Genomic DNA, 24,316 nt, shown 5'->3' on the forward strand with positions numbered 1-24,316 from the left:
TTGTTTATAACTTCACAAATCTCCTGTTTTATAAACATCTTGAGCCTTGTCTCTTTACACCAATTGTTTTCAACCTTGACTGCATATCAAAATCACCTGAGGCACCTTAAAAATTCTAGTCTCAAGTCCCTACTCTAGGATTTTGATGTCCCTGGGCTGGGATGCCCTCCAGGCACTGGGAATTTGAAAAGCTGCCCAGCAATCTAAATGTGTGGCCATGTTTGAGAGTTGCTGCTTTACAGGAAACAGTGTTAAACCTGTTGCCAGGTAAAGCAAGGATGTGCCTGGGGACTTTGGGAAAGGGAAGATGGTTGTCTCAATAAGAACAAAAAGCAAGCTAAGTGTTCCTTGCTCATCAAAATATTTCTCTGTCTTGTTGCATGTTTAAGTAATATCTGTGCCAAGGCAATCGTGTTTGCTCCAGCCACATGCTAATAATGTTTATAGCCTGCCTAACAGAATGATGTGCAGTCTTTTTGCCAAATAGTACATGGACTCCTCTGTGGCCTGGAAGTGGTTCTTTAAAAAAAAAAAAAAAATGGGTGGCATTTTTAATAAGCATAACCCCAATTTAAATATAACCAATTGAAATTGTAAGCAATTAGGCAATGTAGTTTCACTTGGGGGTAATATTAACATTTAATAATACCTGAATGAAGTAATTTCTAGAATATTTGTAGTCTCAAATTACTACCTTTGGTAACATTTTGGTCAATACGCCGTTTTTACTAATAGAATAAATTCTAAACCAGGAAAAGTACATAGTTGAAGGCTAGCATTTTGAAATAAATAGTCTCTCATCTTCATGAAATTTATACTGCTGACCAATCTGTGGGTCATTAATAGTATCACTTCTACCACTTGCATGAAAATACGTCTTGTTGGTAGCTTATGAGACTGTCAGCCAACCAACTAATAAGGTAGTGTACATATCATCTTAAGTCACAGGGTAGGAAGATAGCCAATTTGTAAATAATCCTCAGTTGGAACAGTCCTTGTGTGAATTGGCCGGTAAGACTTGCATCCATACAACAAATTAAAAAGTTTGCTTAGGAATTAGCAAGCAAGCAGTTGATTTTCTTAAAATGGTGTGGTGGTAGTAGTATAGTTCTATCGAAAACAAATCAAGTTAAAAAGTCATATTTGCACAAATAATTTAGTTTTCATCTACAGGGGCTCTGGTCTTAGCTAGAGCAGAGGGAATAAAAGCCCCATCATTTCCCTCCTCCTACCTTTCAATCTCCTGTTGGTGTCCCTTGTCGTCCAAACTCAAAAGGAAGCCAGAGGGTCAGGCTGGCTAATGCTCTTCACAGAGGTCTGCCCCCTGGGGACAGGGTGGGAAAGGCTGTAAAGTGGGTCTGAATGGGCAATCAGAAAATATACAGTATATTTGCTCAATCAATATCCTTTCCCTCTGTTTCCTTCAGTAACATACCCCATTTCTATTCTTGGTGCAATGTAATCAGCTAAAAGACTGGGTTTGACCATATGACTAATATCTAACCAATGTGCTGTAAGTAAAAGTTGGAAGGTGGAACTTTAAAGAAGGTCTTGCAAGTGGGTATAGACAGCTGGGGCTTGCTTTTTATCCCACTTTCCTTTCTCCTTCCTAATGCTTGTAATGCGGAGGTGAAGAGTGAAACTTTGGTTGCAGCCACCATTTTGGATAAAGCAATCTTGCATTTGAGAGTCATTGCTAAGGATGATAGAGCAGAAACTTACAAGGGGCTTGGGTCCCTAGTGATTGAACCCACTACACCAGCCCTAATTCCCTACTCTGAGCTTGTTCCATGAGAAGGAAAGTTAATCCTTATGTCTTAAAAAAAATAATAGTTCAAAGATTTCATTTCATTATTTATTCAATATTAATTATACAATTAAAATATGATGTAGGTATTCTTAAATAATTACTTTTTAACTTTTTTAATTACTTTTAATCCCCCAAATCTGTTTGTAGCTTTACAGAGGATATCTGACTGCCTATAAACAGGCCACTTTCTGTTTGAGTTGTAGTCATTGGCGATGAAGCTTGTGCCTTATCATTAGGTGGAGACATCATTCAACATAACGAATGTCTGCTTAATGTGTCAAGTGAATGGATGAACAGAGTACCCTAACTTACATTGGTTTTTCAGCATATGAATCAATTGCACACTTCATCAAAAAGTTGCTTATTTCCAATAAATAAATATTATTTTATTATTATATTATATACATTATATTATTATTATTTCCAATAATATCACAATAGCTACCCTAGCACCCAGTCAAACAAGGCTGGGAAATGATGCATGACTTATCTTTGGAAATGTGAAAGACATCATTTCTTAGGAATCACATGAATATGAATGAGATGATGAACATTAATTAAAAATCACCAAATAAACATAATATTTCCTTTGGACACCTTTTAAGCAGTTGGATTTTCCATGGAATATATTTTAGCTTTGTTTTGCTTGGTTGGTAATTATAGTACTAAATTTAATAAATAGACATTATTGAATTTTCTTGGAATGTTCCTGCTGATGTAACATAAATTTAGTGTGCAATTGGCTATGATACATGACTATTTGTCTATAGTACTTAAGGGTGGTGAAGCAAGTCTTGAGTTTTCTGGACCTCAGTTACCTAGCTTGAGCTATCTTGAAAATATAAATCACTTCTGATTTTTAAAAACCACACATTCAGGAAATACAGCATCTGTAGAAAAGACTCCTTCAATGTTCCTACCAGCATAAGAATATGTTAATAATACGATTTTGCCAATGTCATTTGTACTTGGGGATTCCCTCGATTTGTATGTAATAGACAATTTAGAACTGCTATATGGAGAAGAAAAAACATGAAAGTTGCTATTCGAGCCCTGTGCTAGTTAGATGGGTAACTTGATCAGACCACATTTAGTTTTTCTCAATGAGGTTACCATTGGCATTTTGGGTCATTGTGTGATACTGACTTGGGAATAGGTCTCATAAACATTGGAAAGGAGTGACACTTCCAGCCAGATACAATGCAAGGGGCTCCTAGGGTAGCCTCTTGATTTCTGTGTTCTTAACCTTGAGCCCCAGGGAGGGTGGGCCATGCCTGGTAGCATTAGAGCTTGTGAAAGGTACTGCAGTTAAATTAAAAATAGGAGGATTGCTACCATGGTGACTCTGATATAGGTCTGCAGTGATTTAATTCTGTCTCCCTTCTTTCATGAACCCTTTCTCAACTACATTAACTCGGTTACATTAACCATTTTTTACCCTAAATTATCCAGACACCCAAATCTCCACTTAATTTTGCCCTTATAGACAGCCTGACTCTTGAGGACGTGATGTTCATAAATTGAATATTGTACAATAACATCAAGATCTTGATGGAAGATCTAAATTGGGGTGGCAAATTTCCATATATTTCGAGTGAACATTGTGATGTACAAAACTGTAACTTTCACATCAGAAACATTTTATGCTACTTTAATTTAAAATAGGTTAAGTAATAATCATTATTAGTAGGTGGCGTACTCTCCTACTCTGCTTAAAAGCAACCACTGTTGAAAAGCCCACTGAAGTTGTTAAACAATTTTTTTAAAGATTTTATTTATTTGAGAGAAAGAGAGAGAGCGCACAAGTGGGGGCAGAAGCAGAGGGAGAGGGACAAGCAGACTCTGCACAGAGCATGAAGCACAAGGTGGGGCTTGATCTCGGGACCCTGAGATCACAACCTGAGCAGAAGTCAAGAGTTGGATGCTCAACCACCTGAGCCACCCAAGCGGCCCTGAAGTTGTTGAAATTTTTTAAAAAGACACTATTTAGAAGTTGTGATTTAGCAACCAAAGCTGTGTCTTTGAAGTTAATTTATACTTTAAAGGGAATTTATCATCAGTTGAGTTTCAGATCTCATACCCAAATTGGAAATCTGAAGAAGTTAGAAGTTCTAAAATGGAAATGTTTGGAAAGGACATGCATGTATAACTGTTATTTTGTCGCAGCAATGAACTTGCTTTTGAAAGAAGAATCCCTTCTTACACCTTACATCTTTAAAACAGGAGTTCATATATGCTTGGAAAACAGGCTATTCATGCAATCTGTCAAACACCATCTAAACTCCAAGTGAACTTCAAATGGCCCAAACAAAATATATGTTGGATAAAGCATATTGTGGTTGTTGGAAAACTTTAAAATATGAAAAGTTCCCATTACTCTTGGTTTTTTACCTCTGAGAATTTTCTAGCCAAAGTTCTATTTGAACTGAGGTCAAAAATCAGTTACTGTGTGGGCTTTTCCTAAGGGATAAATTTAATGAAAGGGCCTAGTTATTGCAACATATGCTGCCTTCATTTCAAAAGACTTCCTTAAAGCATGATGATTAAAGCCTAGGGAGAAAGAAATTTGTACTTTTCAAAAGCTCTAAGAAGTACCCCCACAGGAAAAAAAAAAAAAAAGAAGCGAAGCCACATATATAATGAATAAATACTCTTTTTAGTTTAAAAATCATTGCAAATGGTTAGTTATTTTTGCTCCTTTTTCTCGAAAGTCTTTTGAGAATTTTAAAGTGTTGGTGTACGATGTACAAAGTACTTCTGTTTATTTCCAAAGGAAAGTGAACTGCTTTGTTTTGATTTCCTTCCTTTCTCTCTTTCTCTCTCTTCTTTCTTTCACTTCTTTCTTTCTTTCTTTCTTTCTTTCTTTCTTTCTTTCTTTCTCCTTCCTTCTTTCTCTCTCTTTCCTTCCTCCCTTCCTTCTTCCCTCCCTTCTTCCTCCCTCTCCCTTCTTCTTCCCTCTCTCCCTCCCTCCTTCCTTCTCTCCCTCCCTCTTCCTCTTTCTTTCTTTCTTTCTTTCTTTCTTTCTTTCTTTCTTTCTTCTTTCTTTCTTTCTTTCATTTCCTTCCTTCTTTCCATTGAGTAGGGAAGATTTCAAATTTCAGTATTTTTTAAAGGCTAAGTTATTACACTACAGTAAATCTTGGTATGATGGGTGTCTTAAGTTGGAATACCTAGAGACAGAACTTGAGAGAAGGTTTTAGGTAACAGAATTATTTGAAAGTTGATGTCAACAAGCTCCAGTATAGGAATGAGAGTGATACATGGAAATAAAGTCAAGCAATATAATGCAACTCATCGGGTGAATTACTGCTGTGGACAACTGGAACTGAACCGCACTGGGGTGTTCTGAGTGAGAATGTAAAACACAGACCTTATTGTTATCCCGCATGAGAAGCAAGAGAGCTGGGTATTTATAGACCAAACTCCTATCAGTCCTTGATTGACCAATGCTTCTGGTTTCAAGGAGAGGGCATTTGGCTCAACTACTTCCTTGCTCCTCTCATACTTGGACCTAGTGGGCATCACCAACAAAGCCCTTAAGCAGAGAACTTCAGCTGTTTGCTGTAAAAGCCATTGGTCTGAGGACATAGGAATGATGAGAACCCAGAAGTAATTGATAGGACATTGACCACAGCTGCCAAAATGAGTCTGAAAAGCTGAATATAAATTCCAACTACAAAGTGATAAATATTTCCCCAAAGCATAAATATCAACTGTAGAATGCATATCAGAAATTATCCAAGCCCTCTAGTAGTCAGAGAAATACAAATTAAGACATACGTGAAACCAATTATTGGTGTATTTAGTTGTCAAATTTTTATAAAAAGTAAAATTATGATAAAGTCTAATATAGTCAGGTGGTATTAAAAATATTAAAATCATTTTAATAAGCAATTTGGCACTGCATTTCAATAGTTAAAGCAATTTCCATACACTTTGACCTTCAACTAAATTTCTGGGAAATAAGCATTAAAGAAATTAATCAAAACATGAGTAGAGTGATATTTTCCAAAAAATGGAGATATTAAGTAAGTTATAGTGTATGCAATGGATATTTATGTAACTAATGAGGTTATGGTTATAAAGATTTTCATGAAAATAAATGCTTTTACTGTAACAATAAATAGAAAAAATTTGTAAAAATAGTATACATGCATTTTGGTTACAGCTATCTTATCTTTCAACAGCATTAAAAATTTATGAAAGAAAATACATCCAAAATGCTAACAGCTATTAGAGTTTATCACCAGTGTCAATTACAATGTTTTATTTGCAAGTAACAGAAAATCCAGCTCATACTAGCTTTAGCAATGAAAGTTATTGCTTGTGTAACTGGGAACCCAGCAACTGAGCTTCAGGTTTTGTCCAACAGCTCAGCTAGGTCATTAAGACCAGTTGGTTTCCTTCCCTTCACTCTGCCTTCTGTGATGCCTGTTTCATGTTCAAGCAGGCTCTTCTCTTGGATGTCACTTTGCCATCAGCAGAAACTAGAACTAGTTGCTCTAAGGGTCAAAAATAAGAGCTTCCCTTCTGCAAACATTGACCAAAATCCCAAAGTTCTGAGTTATATGCCTATCACTGAAACAAAAAATATGGCCAGAGGATAAGATTGGCTTTAAGCCAATTTGGGCACCCCTGTGTGACTGTGTGTAGTTCAGTTCCACTCTACATCCATGACTGCTATACAATAAGGAAAGATGTAGCATGAGTGCTAAGGAAGCAATGCCAATATCTACTATGATATATAAATATATATGTGTTTGTACATGTGGGTATATGTACACACAGACACATATATGCATACATACACACCCATCTACAGAGAAAACACGAATGAACTACCAAGCTGATTCATTTGTTCATTTCCTCATTCAGGCGACACATATTTACTCAGCACCTATTTTGTTCCAGATACTATTCTAAGCACTGCAGACACAAAATTAAGTGAGACAGATAAGGTCCCTAATCTCACTGAGAGAAGACGAGCAATAAATGAATAAATGAGAAAATTTTTTAAAAAGTATGTGAAGCAATTAAAGCAATATGCCTATTGGAGTAATAAGATGGATTTTTTTTGGAGTGTTTAGGAAAGGACTTTTGAGGAAGAAATATTCAAGCTGCATGTGTACAGAAAGAAGAGCCACTCAGAAAGAGATCAGAGTATAGAGCACACAAAGAAGAAGACCCATTGCTACAAAAGGCCTGAAGGTGCAAACAATCCTGAGATTCTGGAGAAAACACAGAAGTCCTGTGAGGCAGAGATACGGGTATGAAAATAGATTCAGCTGAGGAGGGTTTGGAGAGGTACATATATAACAGGTCATGTAGAGCTTCAGAAACCACTGTAGGTATTTGAGTTTCATGCAAAGAACGATGAGACACGCTGAAGTATCTTTAGTAGAGAAAGATAAATATCTATTTATGTCTTTAAAAGATCTCTTTATGCGCTGCTTATAAATGGATCATGGAGAGATGACAGGGAATGCATTTAAGAAGCAGCTCTACTAGTTCAGGGAAGAGATCGTGGTGCTCTGAATGAAGAGGTGATAGTAGATGGAAAGGAGTGGACAGCCTGTGATATACTTTGTGGAGGTAATGCTATATGCCATACTGATGGAGAAAGCAGAATAATGGCTACTGTTGTTTATGTTTTTTTTTTTTTCACTTAAGCAACTGATGGATTAATGAGCTGACACTAAGCTGAGAAAGACTAGTGAAGATTTGGAAAGGAAGGAAATAGGAGAATTAAGGATACGTTATGAAAATTTGAAGCCCAAGATGTCATCATTCATGAAGAGTCAATTATATATTTACAGAGCCAATGCAAAAATGAAAACAAAGTCTACTCATTCAAAAAGCAAGGGGGGGGAAATGGAATTAAAGGTATTAAAGTATAAAGTGCTTTTTTTGTTCTATGGTCTCTCTCTTGACTTGTCATGGGATTTTGAAATTTGCTGTTTAATATCATTGTAAATTTAGAAAAATGAGATTGTACATTATTGGCATGAATTTTGTCATTCATCTTTATATTGTATAATGTTTTTTAAGAGCAAACATAAGAACCTTTAACTCATATACAGAATCACCCAAATTATGCAATTCATATTCCATAGTTCATATATATGTATATATTTTGGCTGCCCTGCTTTTCCCCTACTGACACAAATAAGGTAGGACTCCTTGGTCATCCATGTTTCTTAAAATGCTGCTGCCTTTTTTTTAATTTGAAGTCATGGTTTCTCATGGCTTTCAGTGCCTCTAGATATAACTTACCTCGTGCTTACATTGAGTCTCATTGAATTCTCATGCATTGTGGATCCACAGGAATTGTGTGCTTGTCTGCATTGCAAATGCTATATGTGATTGGTGCAACAAGGAATAGGGGTCGTGCGTATTACATATATCTCCTCTACTCATGTGCTGTCTTCATTTTCCCATTGGACTTCAGTTACAAAACACATGTTCAAAGAGAAAGTGATTAAGAATTTCAGGATGGTAAAACCTGTAAGAAGATAATATTTAAAGTAAAGGAGCATGGTCACCTATATTGAAAGCTGCTGAGCAGCTAGTCAAGATGAGAATAGAAATGTCATCATTAGATTTGGCAACATGAACATCATCAGTGATCTTGATGGAAGCAATCTCTTTGGTGTAGTGGAGATAGCTGTTAAACTAAACCTTCAGGAGACCAAAAAGAAAATAAACAAACAAACAAACCTTCAGGAGATGATGTACTGTGAGAAAAGAGACAGCAATAAAGACAGGTTTTTGGAGAACTTTTGCCAAAGAAAGAGACAGAGAAATGGGGCTGTGTTTGCAGAAGGATGGGGTATCAAGGAAGTGATATTGATGTGTATCGTTGCATTTTAATGCTGTAGATATTCCATTCTGTGAACCCAGTGTAAGTTTTATATGTCCTTTCCAAATTATTGGACATTTCAACTGTTTCTAAATATATTTTTTATTTTAAAAATGTACTTCATGGATGTTCGTATATACATCTGTTTTCCAAAGTGGTTGTACCAACTTACACTTCCATCAACAGAGAAAAGAGTTCCCAATTATTCACATTCTAATTCATGAGTGTGAGATCTCACCAAATGATCCTTCAGACCTCTCTATAAGTTTAAGTTTCACTTTGATCTCTGCTAATCAAGATTTACTCTCAGCTCCCCAAGCCATAAAGGGCTTTTTAAATTTTTGTTTCTTGTTTCTCTCTGAGCTGGATTTTGGGGTATCAGTGGGTGATTACAGCAGTAGTTTCTTTTATGGCTTTCAGGCCATGATCAAATGAAAACAAAACAAAAAGCCAAGAATTCCATGCCTCTTTAAGCCTGTTATTTCAGGGTAATTGAGCATTTACATTTTGCAGTCTGTAGTTGATGAACATCATTTCATGGGCAAAAGAGAAATAAGATAAATGTAGATCTTTTTAGAATTTCCTCTAAGATTTTGTTTTTAAAGTCTGATTCACTTTTGAAGCATATAGATTAGATTTCAAAAGTTTCCAGCAGTTTACACAACTCAAGAGAAGGAACCAACAGCCAGAGAGTACTCTGGTTAAAAATGCTAAGGTTGAAACTAGGGAATCCTAAGATCATATAACTTTAGAGTCATTAGAAAAGATAGAAATAATAAATATTTATGATTCTTATTCATTTTCCATCACAAAACACTTAGTGGTGGGACGTATCTTAGTTTGAGTTGGCCAGATGTAGGTCCTAAGTCAGGGATTTGGATGAAAGTAGTTTATTTTGAAGGAGTTCCCAGGAAATAATATTAGACGTGTGGGGAAGTGAGACAGGGAAGGGATGTAGTCAACAAAAGATGTGTTATTAAGCCAGTTACCATTGTAGGCAATCAGAGTCAATCCCACCGGAAACTGAGAGACAATTTTTCCAGTTGAGCTGCAAGGAAGCTGGGGTATTTATCCACCAACTCCTTTAGTCATTGGTCGAGGGCTCTTTCCAAGGAACATTATTTTGGAGGGATTTTCAGCCTACTGGACACTAAGCAGGCTCCAGTCAAAAAGACCCTAAGGGTGGCAGTTGGAAGCCAAGTCTAAATGCAATAAAATGATAAGGGGAGGACACGAATGGGGCATCAACAGAGGCTTGGGTTGGGGAGACACAATAGTAATTAAAACACTGTTCCTCCGGTACTTGTTTCCGATACAACTCCTTTCACAGCCACTTTGGAAATCAGCTATTGAGTCTAACCCATTGATTGACATAAGAGGACATGGAGACTCAGTAATATTTTAAGTAACTTGCTCAAGGATGCACAGATACAACAGGGAAATCAGAGATCTTGATGTATTAATATATGAGTCTGATGAACATCATCGATAAATTGTGTGTCTACAAATATTTTGACAGAGAGGAAGGAAGTAGCTGTCTTGGACATTCAACCAAAGCATTTCAAAATGGAAACTGCTTAACTTATACTTAGCCCCAACCAGACTCAGAAACAGACAAGGATATTAGACTAAACAACATCCAGGATCCCAACAGGAATTTTCCTTTTGCCATGGAAGGTAACTATTGTGCCCACAGAATATATCTGTGGATAGATGGAGTCCCTGTAACTGTCCCATGTTTTCTTTCTTGACTCAGACATAAACTTGGCAAAGGAGAGTCATGGGAAGTGGGCAAGGCATTCCTTGTGTCCTTTGAACTAGACCAGAATGAAGCAATGTTCCTACCCTAGCACTTCAACTGGAGATAAATTCTCTTGTTCTGGGGTTTTGATCATCCCTTTGTTGGACAGGTTTGATTTACCATAAGTGGTAAAAATCCTGGCTGTTTTTCAACTCACCCAAGACTGCTAGCAGAGGGATTCATATTGATCTGACTTGTTTAAGCAGTCAGGCTGGATCAAACTTCAAAGTGGAATTCTCATCTCTAATCACCTTGATTTGATTTCCCTTTGGCCCAACATCATATAAGAATTGATATCCACCCCACCTCCAGAGATTTTGGTCTATGCTATTTATTCGATCCCTTTATTTTATACCAGTAACAAGCTTAAAGATGTATATCAGTCACCATTTCAAACTGATTGACCCAATTGAAGAAGAAACAAATGTTCCTGTCTCATGGAGGACGCCCCATCCTCAAATAGTTGCATATTAATTAAGTCGTAAACACAATAGGCTAATTTATATAATACAATTAAAAATATCCCAGTTAAAATCACACAAGCCTGCACAGATTCAAGTGCAGTACACTTTTTAAAAAATCGCTAAGAAAATATAATTAATTCTTTAATTTTATACTGCACAGTTGGTCAAGTTAATATTTGAAAAACATCTGACAATTGGTGGGCATTTCTGCCTAATTTTCATTAAAGGCCTATACCCCCCGCCCGAAGCACTTAACCTGATTTCGTGTCTTAATAAAAGAATGCCACTTCGTTGTTCAAAGACTGTGCTATGCTGTTAAAGGCATTCCTAAGAGCACATCTTTGTTATTGATGAATTCCTCCACTCTGGGATGAACAAAGTATAAAGCAATAAATAAGAGACCAAGGAGAATAAAATAACTCTCTCTGACCAGACATTCCTAATTCTAAATATAGTTCAAGAATTTCTCATTCAAAAAAAAAAATTCTCTTTTCAGTTTTAGCAGAAGGTTTGGAGATGACACTTAACATTAGCATACTTCTAGATATTTCCAGGCAATAATACATTATTTTCCAGTTTTTAATATAAGTTAGGGGTGTGTGTGTGTGTACTTAAATAATGAAAACTGATTCTAGAAATATTTGGGGGATATGTATCTATGAAGAATCAGAAAATACTTCATTATTCATTTCTCCTAATAGTATTTTCAAACATTCATTTTTTTTTTATTTTATCTACCTGAACTGAAGTTAAATGTCGGGCAGTGTTTTCTCCTGTTTTTGTTGTTGGTGTTGTTGTTGTTTTAATTTTTTTTTAAGTTGTAACCATCAATGAATAACTAACTACATAAGAATTCATATATCCTCTAAATTTCTACCTGGGAATTTAAAAGCTATGTGTGATGGTGCATAAGACATGTGTTTAAGATGAGGAGTAAAGAGAGGTCACTGTAGAGGCGCCTGGGTGGCTCAGTTGGTTAAGCATCTGCCTTTGGCTCAGGTCATGATCCTGGGATCAAGCCCTAGGTTAGGCTCTCTGCTCAGCAGGGAGTCTGCTTCTCCCTCCCACTCTCCTGCTGTGTTCTGTCTCTTTCTCTCTCAAAAAATAAATAAAATATTTAAAAAGAGAGAGAGAGGGGTCACTATAGGAAGTAAAAAAGTAATACAGCAGAATTGACCTAAATTCTATAGAGGCAGGTCATGGAAAGGGAGTATAGAATTCCAACGAAGGAGTTAGAGGGTGAAAGAATGAAAGTCAGCAATAAGTACTATTAAAGAAATAAACCAACAATCAAATCATGTGTTATCTGTAGGCATATCAGAGATAAATAATTTTCAGTCATGAGAACAGCCATGTTGTGTCCTAAGACAGTTTCACAGATTCTGATGACCTTCTAATGTAAGCAATATTAACCTGGCAAAAGAAAAAAAAAATAAAAATTCCCTCATGATATGATGTCTTTGCTATTTTAGAAGACTTATTATCTAATAGATCTAATGAAAACTGACATTTAAAAATTTTTTAAAATAAATTTAAAAAGCTAAAGGTAGATGCATGGAAAATAAACCATACAAATTGTCTTCTCTTAGCTAAATGTACAGATTATCAGTTAATTTTAGCCTTCATCCCCATTCTCAAAGTTAAAATGTCAAAGAGCTTATTACTATTTACTGCATTTGGTTGTCCTGAAAAAACTATTTATGTTTTTATGTATACCAGATTCTCATTATAGCTGGATTTATGCAGTATGGACTGTGGGGCCTCCACCCTTGTGAACATGTCTTAAAAAGTTGCCCCAGTAACTAATAAACCTGACCCCTTCAGTCCACAGGGATCTCTTTCATCTCTGTATTCTTATAAAACTTACTAACAGTTAACTCATAATCTTAACCTTTGCTTGCCTTTGGAATTTATTTTTGGTAAATTCATTTCTTTGTCTTCACTGATTAATACCTTAGCTAGAACAATGACAATGCAAACTTTGTGCACATGTGTGCTTTCTGGACACCAACCTAGTGCTTGGTACGCAGTATATCTGCTATTAATATTTTTGTTGAATGAACCAACTTCCTTTGGATGGACATGATGGCCACTTCTGTGTGATAAGTTTTCTCTCCAGGGGGATTAACACAATTTCTCAGGATGCGAAGATAATAAATGATCGGATCTGAACACTTCTTGATCTATTGAATCATAGTGAGTGAAGGGAACAAAGTTGTTGGGCCATAAAAATTAATAATAGAAAATTATCTCTCCTAAATAAGGAATTGAATATAAAGGATGTGTTGGTTCATTATAAGGGCCATAATTAGAATTTATGATGGTGATGTCTATATTATTTAAAAGAGGAATAAATATATTACAGATAGAAAGTTCTGTGCAAAGATAGTTCCAACCAATTGTTTAAAGGACTATCTAGAGCACAGATATTAGATTAAATTCTTAGGGTAAGCAGCCCTTCCTTGTTCCCCCGTTATTTCTCCGGGTTTTTAAAACACTGTACTTGTTTTGTGTGTCCATTACCACTCAGGGTCATCAAAAAGAAATCAATCATGACTTGAATTTCCGAGAAATAAATCACACTATCTCTTATCATTTTCCAGCATAACTTGAAGCAGTGATTCAAACGCTTCTTTAACCCTATCGTATGTAGTAACAAGTGAGTAAATCAATAATAAGATGAATATTCATATACGGACCTGAGGAAATTTCTTATGGCAATCACAACTTGATATGAATAAATATTAGTTCAATGGAAATATTTTTAATAAATGTACCTCTAGATTCTGAAGCGTTATGACATGATAGAATATTAATCTAATTTGTTTTCAGAGCACCTGTTTTCCTTTAGGTATTCTGGCTGGTATTTACTTTGTTGGAAGATTGATTGCATGACTGGCCCCAATTCTTTACCATCACCATCCCCCTGTAACCATGCCCTTGGACACGTAACTTTATAATTGCTCTCTGCTCCGACTTTGGGCTCAGCAGTGTGACTCACACTGGCAAATGTGATGTTGGCAAATGTGACATTCGCAGATGTATGAACACCATTTGTGTGATCAGCTTGTTCTTAGGGTTGGTCTCTGACACTGCCAGGAAAAGGATATACCTCAGCTTACCTGCCAGAGGAGGAAACACATGAAGCAGAGCTGAGAGTTGACCCAGCCAGGGCCATCCTAGGTCAGCCATCAGCACTTCTACATGCATGTGCATGAGCATGCTCAGTCAAGACCAGCAGAACCACACAATCAACCCACAGAAGTGTAAGCTAAATAGCTGCCTATTGTTTTAAGCCATTGGATGTTGGGGCGGTGTGTTACCATGGCATTAGTATGACAGTACTTGACTGATACACCCTGATTTTGCAATATTCAAATATGTAATTAATTATTGCTTATTAATTACAAGGACAGAAGCATATGGATGAATAATAATTCCTCAAATATGTCCATGCTTCTATTCTACAGATATGGTACCAAATTAAATTTAAAATATGATGGATTCTTTTTCTCTAAAATTCTGAGAAAGTTCAAACTATGGTCTCTTCTTTTTTTTTTTTTCAAAATAAAAATTGAACAACTACAAAAGAATCCACCTGGCCTATATCTGGAATTTTCTAGAATTATATAAAATGATTCCAACCGATAATATGACTATTAATAGATTCTAGTAATGCTCTAGAAGGAAGTCTGCTCAGCTGCATGGAATAGAGAATAGAGTAGAACAATAAATATGTATTATTTCTCACTATTCTGTGGGTTGACTAGGCAGACCTGGTCTGGGGTAGCTCANTATTAATAGATTCTAGTAATGCTCTAGAAGGAAGTCTGCTCAGCTGCATGGAATAGAGAATAGAATAGAACAATAAATATGTATTATTTCTCACTATTCTGTGGGTTGACTAGGCAGACCTGGTCTGGGGTAGCTCAAAGCAGTTGATAGCCAAGAATAGCCTCACTCACATGTCTGGGGCCTCAGCTAGGATAGCTGAGACCTCCCTCTAAAAAGCCTTTTATTCTACAGTAGGCCTGGACTTATTCACATGGTAGCAGAAGAGTCCCCAGCAGCAAGGCAGGTAAAGGTAAGCCCCCGTGGGCAAAAACTTTTCAAACGTCTATTATCACATGTACTGTTGTCCCATTGGCCAAAGTCAGAATCTGTATGGGGAAAGGTGGAGTAAGGATGCTTGCAAGGGCATTGTTAGAGAGAAAAGAATTATGGCAGCCATTTTACAAACAGTCTTCCTCTTATGTCACATTTATCTCTTCGTGATGGGGGACAAGAACCCTTACATGCCCATTCCTTTAAGCTATTCAATGAGCCCCACAAACTAGCCCATGGAAGACAATTCCACCCCCATTTTAAAATATTGATTTTATTATTATTCAGGTGTGGTAAGGCCAACAGATCAGAAGGCTGCCATTAAAAAGATAGTTTCCTACTCACAGTTCCCAAGAGAAGGGGGCAGGCTACACCATAAGAGGCCATAGCAGGAAGCACCAGGATCAGTCAGGAGGCACAGAGAGTGAGGGGGAAATGTAGGCAAGAGCCTTTCTTGGATTTCCACTGGAATGAATGGGCAAGACAGGGTAAGCAGGCTTAGGATTGGATTGAATAACTTCAGCAGACTGTGGGGTGCAAGGGCTGGCCCTGGGCAATTAGGGCAGGGGAGTAGAAGAGCCTAATAGAAAAGTGAGGGGATGGGTTTGGGACTGGTCTACACACAAGACTCTAGTTTGCATTGCCATTCTAGGAATTCCCAGCCCTGGAACGGGCAGTCCTTTCAGGGTCAGCAGGCCCCAGATCTCGAAGCATCAAAAATACAGAAAATAGAAAAACATGGTTAATTCAACCACTACTTCAAAATTAGCTTCCTTAGGCAATAATATTTTACTCTTCTAAGAAAAGAAGGTTTGGGGAGTCTGAACTTTATATCAAAAAATCATGTAAGTTGAACCTGCTGAGGGTACAATGACCACAATTTCCTCAAAATATTTTTTAAAGGATTTCTCAGTTCTATCTGAGGCTTATAGCAGTAACTTCTTGCTATTCTATCCTCTTTCCAGGATTTTCTTTCCAATGCTGGACATTAATGTAGGACCATCTTGGCATTCTGCTGAGTGCCCACTCTAAATGTGTGTGAAAAATGTATACCATGCTCTTTGAATTTCTTCAGGAGAAGAAATTGGAGATAAATAGAAAGCAGTGTCAACTTAATGCACTTTAACAATGATTTATTGGGCATCTACTAGGTACCAGGCAACACAGTAGGTGCTGGAGGATTTTAACCAAATGCCATTTACGCCCTTAAGGGGCCCATAATTCAGTGAGCATGAATTATATGAAAACAGTTACAGTTAGAAATCCGTTCTCTTGTACTGAATCACGGAAAGCTTCTTAGAAGAGATCCTCCAGGTAGGACCTCATGGATGAGTTTGACACCTGGCTGTAGGTAGCATTTCAGGCAGAGGGACTGTGTATGCAAAGGTACAGAGGTCGAAATTAACATGTCATAGAGAAGTGCAAATACTTCCTGTATGACCAGAACCTCGGATACCTGTGAAAAAGTGGTGAGGGATGAGGCTAAGCAGAAAATAGTTCAAGATCAAGGAAGATCTTAAAAGCTATACTGAGGAGTTGGAGTTTTAATCCACCGACAATAAGGAAAAATTTATGAGTTTTAAGCAGAGAAATAATATGAACAATCTGCATTTTTGAAAGGTCATTTGGGCTCTCCTGTGGAGGACCATAAACCCTTTGTGGGTAGGGATCTTATCTGTCTTTTTTCACTTTTATACCTTAGCACATAATAAGAAGGCTGATTCATAGTAGGTATTCATATGGCAGAGACCATCTTGCTAATTAAATGTTCCATATGCTTTCCTATCCTTCCTATTTCTTCTTGCAGTTAAATTGGAGCCTTGAGAATCGTTCTGGCCAATGGCTATAGGCAGAAATAAGTTGGTTACTGTTTGGATATGGGATGTAAAGATGAGAGATGAGTCTCTCTAAATCCAGGATGACTCAAATTTTTGCTTGAGTGGTTCAGAAATGGTTATAAGAAATAAGTTTGGGAAGAAAGATAATTGGTTCAATTTTGAATATCCTGCTTTTGAGATATCTATAAGTTGAAGTTTTAATTGGAATAGAGCCAAATTGTACAATGTATGGTATAGGCAGAAATCACTATGGACAATCAGAAAGAAATAGTGTTAAAACATGTTGTGCTTTATGGATCTGCTAGAGTGACCTACCATCCAGGGTTTCCATCCAGGATTTGAGGGGTTTCCTAGGGTGCAGGAGGGGATTTTAGTGTCCAAACCAAGGGAACTCCAGGCAAATCAGGATGGTTGGCCCCCCCACATCTGCTGTGTCATACTGTCTGCAAAGAACAGCTATTGAGTTTTTTTCCACTGACTTCAGAAATTTGGATTGGAGAGATCTGGACTCCTTTTCTCCAGACTTCTGTATCTCAATTACCACTCAGTTATGTTGACAATGAATCCTGACAAACCAGAGTAGGCAAGAGAGTGTGGATACTGTAAGCCAGTATTGTGCTGAAGCCAACTCACACCAACTCTCAAGAGCTGATTGTTCTCTTTTCTTCCCAATTCCACATTTAGTGAGTCACACTAATAGATTGAAATTAGCCATGGTGGGAAAATATACATGGGGGAAGCCAGCAATATTATAAATCAAGGTTTCTGTCCCTCACCCTCAATCCCAAGGGTGGTTTTAAAACATTTGCCAACACAATAGTGACATAAGCTGACTTGAAAAAGTTTGGCAGATACTGCATTGTGGGGAAAGCCCGGTGTATGCAGTTGATGAATCCCATCCTTTACTTTGGCAGTGCATCTATCTCCCAGATGCTATGTGTGTTGGCTGCTAGCAGTTCATAGCCGCCCTCTTCTGAGAATTGTCCTTAGAGGACAATTGTCTTGAAAGGAGCTACTTTGCCTAGAAATGCCCAGGAAGTAATATCCTATGTCCACTGGTGGCCTCTAGTCAACGACTAACTAACAGAGTGCTAGAGAAGTTACCTTTGGTAAATTTTCTCTCATATTGGGACAATACTGTGGTACTATGCATATTCCAGAACTGCCTTTGGGATCAGGCTGAGACTAGTCTCCAGCTGAACCCACATCCTTGCCCACCAGCTTCCCCTTCCCTATCTTGCTTCCTTTATTCCCTTATATGTTTCCCCAGGAGCCTCTCTCAATAAATCATTGGCTTAAGAACCACCATCTTAGACTTTACTTTTAGGGAACATGACCTAACATCCAGCCCAAGAGAACGTCCATGGCACGAACGAACATACGATCTTTAGAGTAGCTCATGTACGAATTCACAAATCATTGAGAAAACTGTATGATCTTCATGCTTCCTTTGAGCAAAGAGCATCCCTTTGATTCTTGAGCTTGCTGGAGTATTGTGATGTAGTTCTCTCCCATTACCTTCTACACACCTACTAGTAACCTCAAAATGCTTTCAAGGGGACTTTTCAATTTTGCATTTTGAACTTCAGATATTCCTTTATTTAAGAAAGTTGCGAGAAGGAAAAATGAAATTCCAGTGTATTAGCATGACATTTAAGGTGGAGAAATTTAGTGGCAGTAGGCAATCATGTGGAGCAGCCATTTACGGCTGAATTATACCATTTGTAGCTACTTAACATTCTGAACCATTCCTCTCTGTCTGGAAAAATCATAAAAAGGGGTCTGTCAGCACTCTGAGTCACTGCTAAAAAGCTTATGCATCCTCACACCTGCATTTAAATGAGTGTTTCCGGGGCACAAATAGAAGAACCTTAAGAGAAATGAAACGATGCGCTCTCCCAGAGAAAAACAATATCGGGTTCCATCTGCATTTGTAAATTGACTACAAGAAGAACACTCTGGAATTAATTTATTAATAACAATCATTTTGAATACCTTTTTTACTGTATGTCTTTTAAAACGAGAAAAGATCATATAAGAAGGATTATAATCAAGTCGAAATATTTGATGATACCTAAAATGTGAGGAATAAGCACACCTGGGTGGCTCAGTTGGTTAAGGGTCTGCCTTCGGCTCAGGTTATGATCCCGGAATCCTGAGATTGAGCCCCAAGTTGGGCTCCCTGCTTAACGGGAAGTCTGCTGCTCCCTCTCTCTCTCCCTCTGCCCCCCCCCCCCGTTGGCTTGTGCTCTGTCTCTCTCTCAAATAAACAAATTAAAATAAAATAAAATAAAATGTGAAGGAATAGCAACTGGTATTTCTTGCACCAAGTAGGAATTCTATAAACATGTGGTGTATACATAATCATATCAACAATANATTTTTGCTTGAGTGGTTCAGAAATGGTTATAAGAAATAAGTTTGGGAAGAAAGATAATTGGTTCAATTTTGAATATCCTGCTTTTGAGATATCTATAAGATGAAGTTTTAATTGGAATAGAGCCAAATTGTACAATGTATGGTATAGGCAGAAATCACTATGGACAATCAGAAAGAAATAGTGTTAAAACATGTAGTGCTTTATGGATCTGCTAGAGTGACCTACCATCCAGGGTTTCCCATCCAGGATTTGAGGGGTTTCCTAGGGTGCAGGAGGGGCTTTTAGTGTCCAAACCAAGGGAACTCCAGGCAAATCAGGATGGTTGGCTCCCCCACGTCTGCTGTGTCATACTGTCTCCAAAGAACAGCTATTGAGTTTTTTTCCACTGACTTCAGAAATTTGGATTGGAGAGATCTGGACTCCTTTTCTCCAGACTTCTGTATCTCAATTACCACTCAGTTATGTTGACAATGAATCCTGACAAACCAGAGTAGGCAAGAGAGTGTGGATACTGTAAGCCAGTATTGTGCTGAAGCCAACTCACACCAACTCTCAAGAGCTGATTGTTCTCTTTTCTTCCCAATTCCACATTTAGTGAGTCACACTAATAGATTGAAATTAGCCATGGTGGGAAAATATACATGGGGGAAACCAGCAATATTATAAATCAAGGTTTCTGTCCCTCACCCTCAATCCCAAGGGTGGTTTTAAAACATTTGCCAACACAATAGTGACATGAGCTGACTTGAAAAAGTTTGGCAGATACTGCATTGTGGGGAAAGCCCGGTGTATGCAGTTGATGCATCCCATCCTTTACTTTGGCAGTGCATCTATCTCCCAGATGCTATGTGTGTTGGCTGCTAGCAGTTCATAGCCGCCCTCTTCTGAGAATTGTCCTTAGAGGACAATTGTCTTGAAAGGAGCTACTTTGCCTAGAAATGCCCAGGAAGTAATATCCTACGTCCACTGGTGGCCTCTAGTCAACGACTAACTAACAGAGTGCTAGAGAAGTTACCTTTGGTAAATTTTCTCTCATATTGGGACAATACTGTGGTACTATGCATATTCCAGAACTGCCTTTGGGATCAGGCTGAGACTAGTCTCCAGCTGAACCCACATCCTTGCCCACCAGCTTCCCCTTCCCTATCTTGCTTCCTTTATTCCCTTATATGTTTCCCCAGGAGCCTCTCTCAATAAATCGTTGGCTTAAGAACCACCATCTTAGACTTTACTTTTAGGGAACATGACCTAACATCCAGCCCAAGAGAACGTCCATGGCACGAACGAACATACGATCTTTAGAGTAGCTCATGTACGAATTCACAAATCATTGAGAAAACTGTATGATCTTCATGCTTCCTTTGAGCAAAGAGCATCCCTTTGATTCTTGAGCTTGCTGGAGTATTGTGATGTAGTTCTCTCCCATTACCTTCTACACACCTACTAGTAACCTCAAAATGCTTTCAAGGGGACTTTTCAATTTTGCATTTTGAACTTCAGATATTCCTTTATTTAAGAAAGTTGCGAGAAGGAAAAATGAAATTCCAGTGTATTAGCATGACATTTAAGGTGGAGAAATTTAGTGGCAGTAGGCAATCATGTGGAGCAGCCATTTACGGCTGAATTATACCATTTGTAGCTACTTAACATTCTGAACCATTCCTCTCTGTCTGGAAAAATCATAAAAAGGGGTCCGTCAGCACTCTGAGTCACTGCTAAAAAGCTTATGCATCCTCACACCTGCATTTAAATGAGTGTTTCCGGGGCACAAATAGAAGAACCTTAAGAGAAATGAAACGATGCGCTCTCCCAGAGAAAAACAATATCGGGTTCCATCTGCATTTGTAAATTGACTACAAGAAGAACACTCTGGAATTAATTTATTAATAACAATCATTTTGAATACCTTTTTTACTGTATGTCTTTTAAAACGAGAAAAGATCATATAAGAAGGATTATAATCAAGTCGAAATATTTGATGATACCTAAAATGTGAGGAATAAGCACACCTGGGTGGCTCAGTTGGTTAAGGGTCTGCCTTCGGCTCAGGTTATGATCCCGGAATCCTGAGATTGAGCCCCAAGTTGGGCTCCCTGCTTAACGGGAAGTCTGCTGCTCCCTCTCTCTCTCCCTCTGCCCCCCCCCCCGTTTGGCTTGTGCTCTGTCTCTCTCTCAAATAAACAAATTAAAATAAAATAAAATAAAATGTGAAGGAATAGCAACTGGTATTTCTTGCACCAAGTAGGAATTCTATAAACATGTGGTGTATACATAATCATATCAACAATAGGATTCAGAACCAAAATTGTGAATACCTCATCTTTAGTTCCTTCTTTCTTAAATTTCTTTTTTGTTAAGATATAACTTACATTGAGTACAGTGAGTAAATCTTAGATGTACGTCTTGATGAATTTATAGACACACACACACACAGTCATCACCTGTATTGAAATTTCTTATACCCCAAAAGCTTCTTCGATTACCTCCCAACTCAAAGGTAACCACCATTCTGACTTTACATAGTAGCTTTTCCTGGATTTTCTTGTTTCTGTGGAAGAACGGTTTCCCTAAATAACAGCAGGAGTAATTCAGTCATAGTGCACCTTGCTGCCCATTTAAGGCATCTCTTTAGCCCACCATGATCCCAGAAATCATTAGCCTTTTGCTATTATACTCAGAAAAGCTCACCCTCTCGTTGCTCCCACTGGGTATGCTTACCCATGCTATGGCCATGTTCTCAATGTGATCCTTGGCATTTTTGCCTTCTTTCTGGGTGCAAAATATTTCCAAGACTCACAGCATTGCTGTTTTACATACATATCTAGATGCATGTTCTAGGACCTGTATCTAAATCTTTTCAGATATCTCTCACATTCCAGAAGTAAGACTCTGTGAATGTCCAAGAGCCAGAGCATCCATGCTGTCATATGAGTTGGGTCATATGACCAGGACAGATTCCATTGCCACATCTCCAGTCCACTGACAGCTCAGAAAATGTCACAGTCTGGCTAGTCCTTATACCAGCCTCTTGCAGAATTGTTAGAGTCAAGGTGGTGCTGGGGAGAACTACAACCTCTTTGCACGATGCCCTACATAGATTTTACTCCATTAGTACTGAACAGTTTCTAGTTTCCAACATATTTTGTTGGTTCGTGTCTCTTTGCCTTTCATCATATTATTACCACTTTTTAGAACCGTCAAGTTTTTACCTGTCTTGACCTGGATACGTTCTTCTTCCCTCAAGTCTAAGCTCAGTTATCATATCCCAGAATCCCAAGTTCAGTTAAGTCCCTCTCCCCTGAGTCCCATGCTAATGTGCTGCTTCTGCTTTCACGGTTTCCTAAATTTGAGGTGGCCCCTGCTCCTTATTAGCTTCAAGTGTCCAAGTTCATTCATTCAATAGATTCAAACATGGATACTGCCTCTATGAAATCTTCCCAGCTCCTCTCTGATAAGGCTAACTGCTTCCTCTCTACACAAATTTGAGTTTGTTAATACCTCTTCATGGTTTTCACATCTTATCTTTCCTGGTGGATTCTGGAAAAGTCCTTGAGAAGAGAGATGGTGTCTTATTCAACATTGGATTACGGTTCACTCCAGCATCCAGCTGCACGAAATGTTCACTGAATGCATGCAGGCAGACCTGAATGAATAAGCAAGACTCATGGATTAATCACATCAGTTAATGGGGTCAAAGAGATTTTATTATATTTGTTCTATTACCTGACTTTTGGGAAGGCAATATGACCTACAAAGTTGGCATGCCCTTGATATCACAAAGGCTTTGTGCGTATGTCTCAGGAATCGTCTTTCTGCATCACTTCACCAACTCTAGCCTTTGGCTTTTGTTCCAGGCACATTTTTCACAAAGAAACAAAGTTGTTATGTGGCAGTAGCAGATTTACTGTCAATAGCATAAGGAATACAGACAAACAAATCTGCATTTAAAAGCAGGTACTGGGCCAGTAGCTAGGCCAGGCTTACTAATTATCTCATTCCCTTAATGGCCTTGTAAAGCTGATATTCACAATGACAAATCCCAATGTGCCATAGACCTTAGTGATCACTCACAAATAGGAAAAACTTGGAATATTAAATTTGCAAATTCAAAGGGTCTCCTTTGCATATTTTCTGCAAAATTTGATTTGATAGAGATTAGGCGAGGGACAATTTAATTTTCCCCTAGATGTATGCCACAGTCTACAAATGCAGTGCTGCTCTCAACCCCTACACACCTTTATGTTTGGGCTCACAAATTTTGATTTTAAAATCCAGGGAANTAGTAGCTTTTCCTGGATTTTCTTGTTTCTGTGGAAGAACGGTTTCCCTAAATAACAGCAGGAGTAATTCAGTCATAGTGCACCTTGCTGCCCATTTAAGGCATCTCTTTAGCCCACCATGATCCCAGAAATCATTAGCCTTTTGCTATTATACTCAGAAAAGCTCACCCTCTCGTTGCTCCCACTGGGTATGCTTACCCATGCTATGGCCATGTTCTCAATGTGATCCTTGGCATTTTTGCCTTCTTTCTGGGTGCAAAATATTTCCAAGACTCACAGCATTGCTGTTTTACATACATATCTAGATGCATGTTCTAGGACCTGTATCTAAATCTTTTCAGATATCTCTCACATTCCAGAAGTAAGACTCTGTGAATGTCCAAGAGCCAGAGCATCCATGCTGTCATATGAGTTGGGTCATATGACCAGGACAGATTCCATTGCCACATCTCCAGTCCACTGACAGCTCAGAAAATGTCACAGTCTGGCTAGTCCTTATACCAGCCTCTTGCAGAATTGTTAGAGTCAAGGTGGTGCTGGGGAGAACTACAACCTCTTTGCACGATGCCCTACATAGATTTTACTCCATTAGTACTGAACAGTTTCTAGTTTCCAACATATTTTGTTGGTTCGTGTCTCTTTGCCTTTCATCATATTATTACCACTTTTTAGAACCGTCAAGTTTTTACCTGTCTTGACCTGGATACATTCTTCTTCCCTCAAGTCTAAACTCAGTTATCATATCCCAGAATCCCAAGTTCAGTTAAGTCCCTCTCCCCT

The 24,316-nt window shown here is 38.1% G+C and overlaps 1 protein-coding gene across 1 annotated transcript in view; it reads left to right on the forward strand.

Moving 5' to 3' along the window:
• Positions 1-24,316, forward strand: part of PLCB1 (phospholipase C beta 1) — a 686,722-nt gene that overhangs the window by 384,503 nt on the left and 277,903 nt on the right.

This window comes from Ailuropoda melanoleuca, chromosome 13 (genome assembly GCF_002007445.2).
Source record: "Ailuropoda melanoleuca isolate Jingjing chromosome 13, ASM200744v2, whole genome shotgun sequence".
In the NCBI taxonomy this organism is placed as follows: Eukaryota; Metazoa; Chordata; class Mammalia; order Carnivora; family Ursidae; genus Ailuropoda; species Ailuropoda melanoleuca.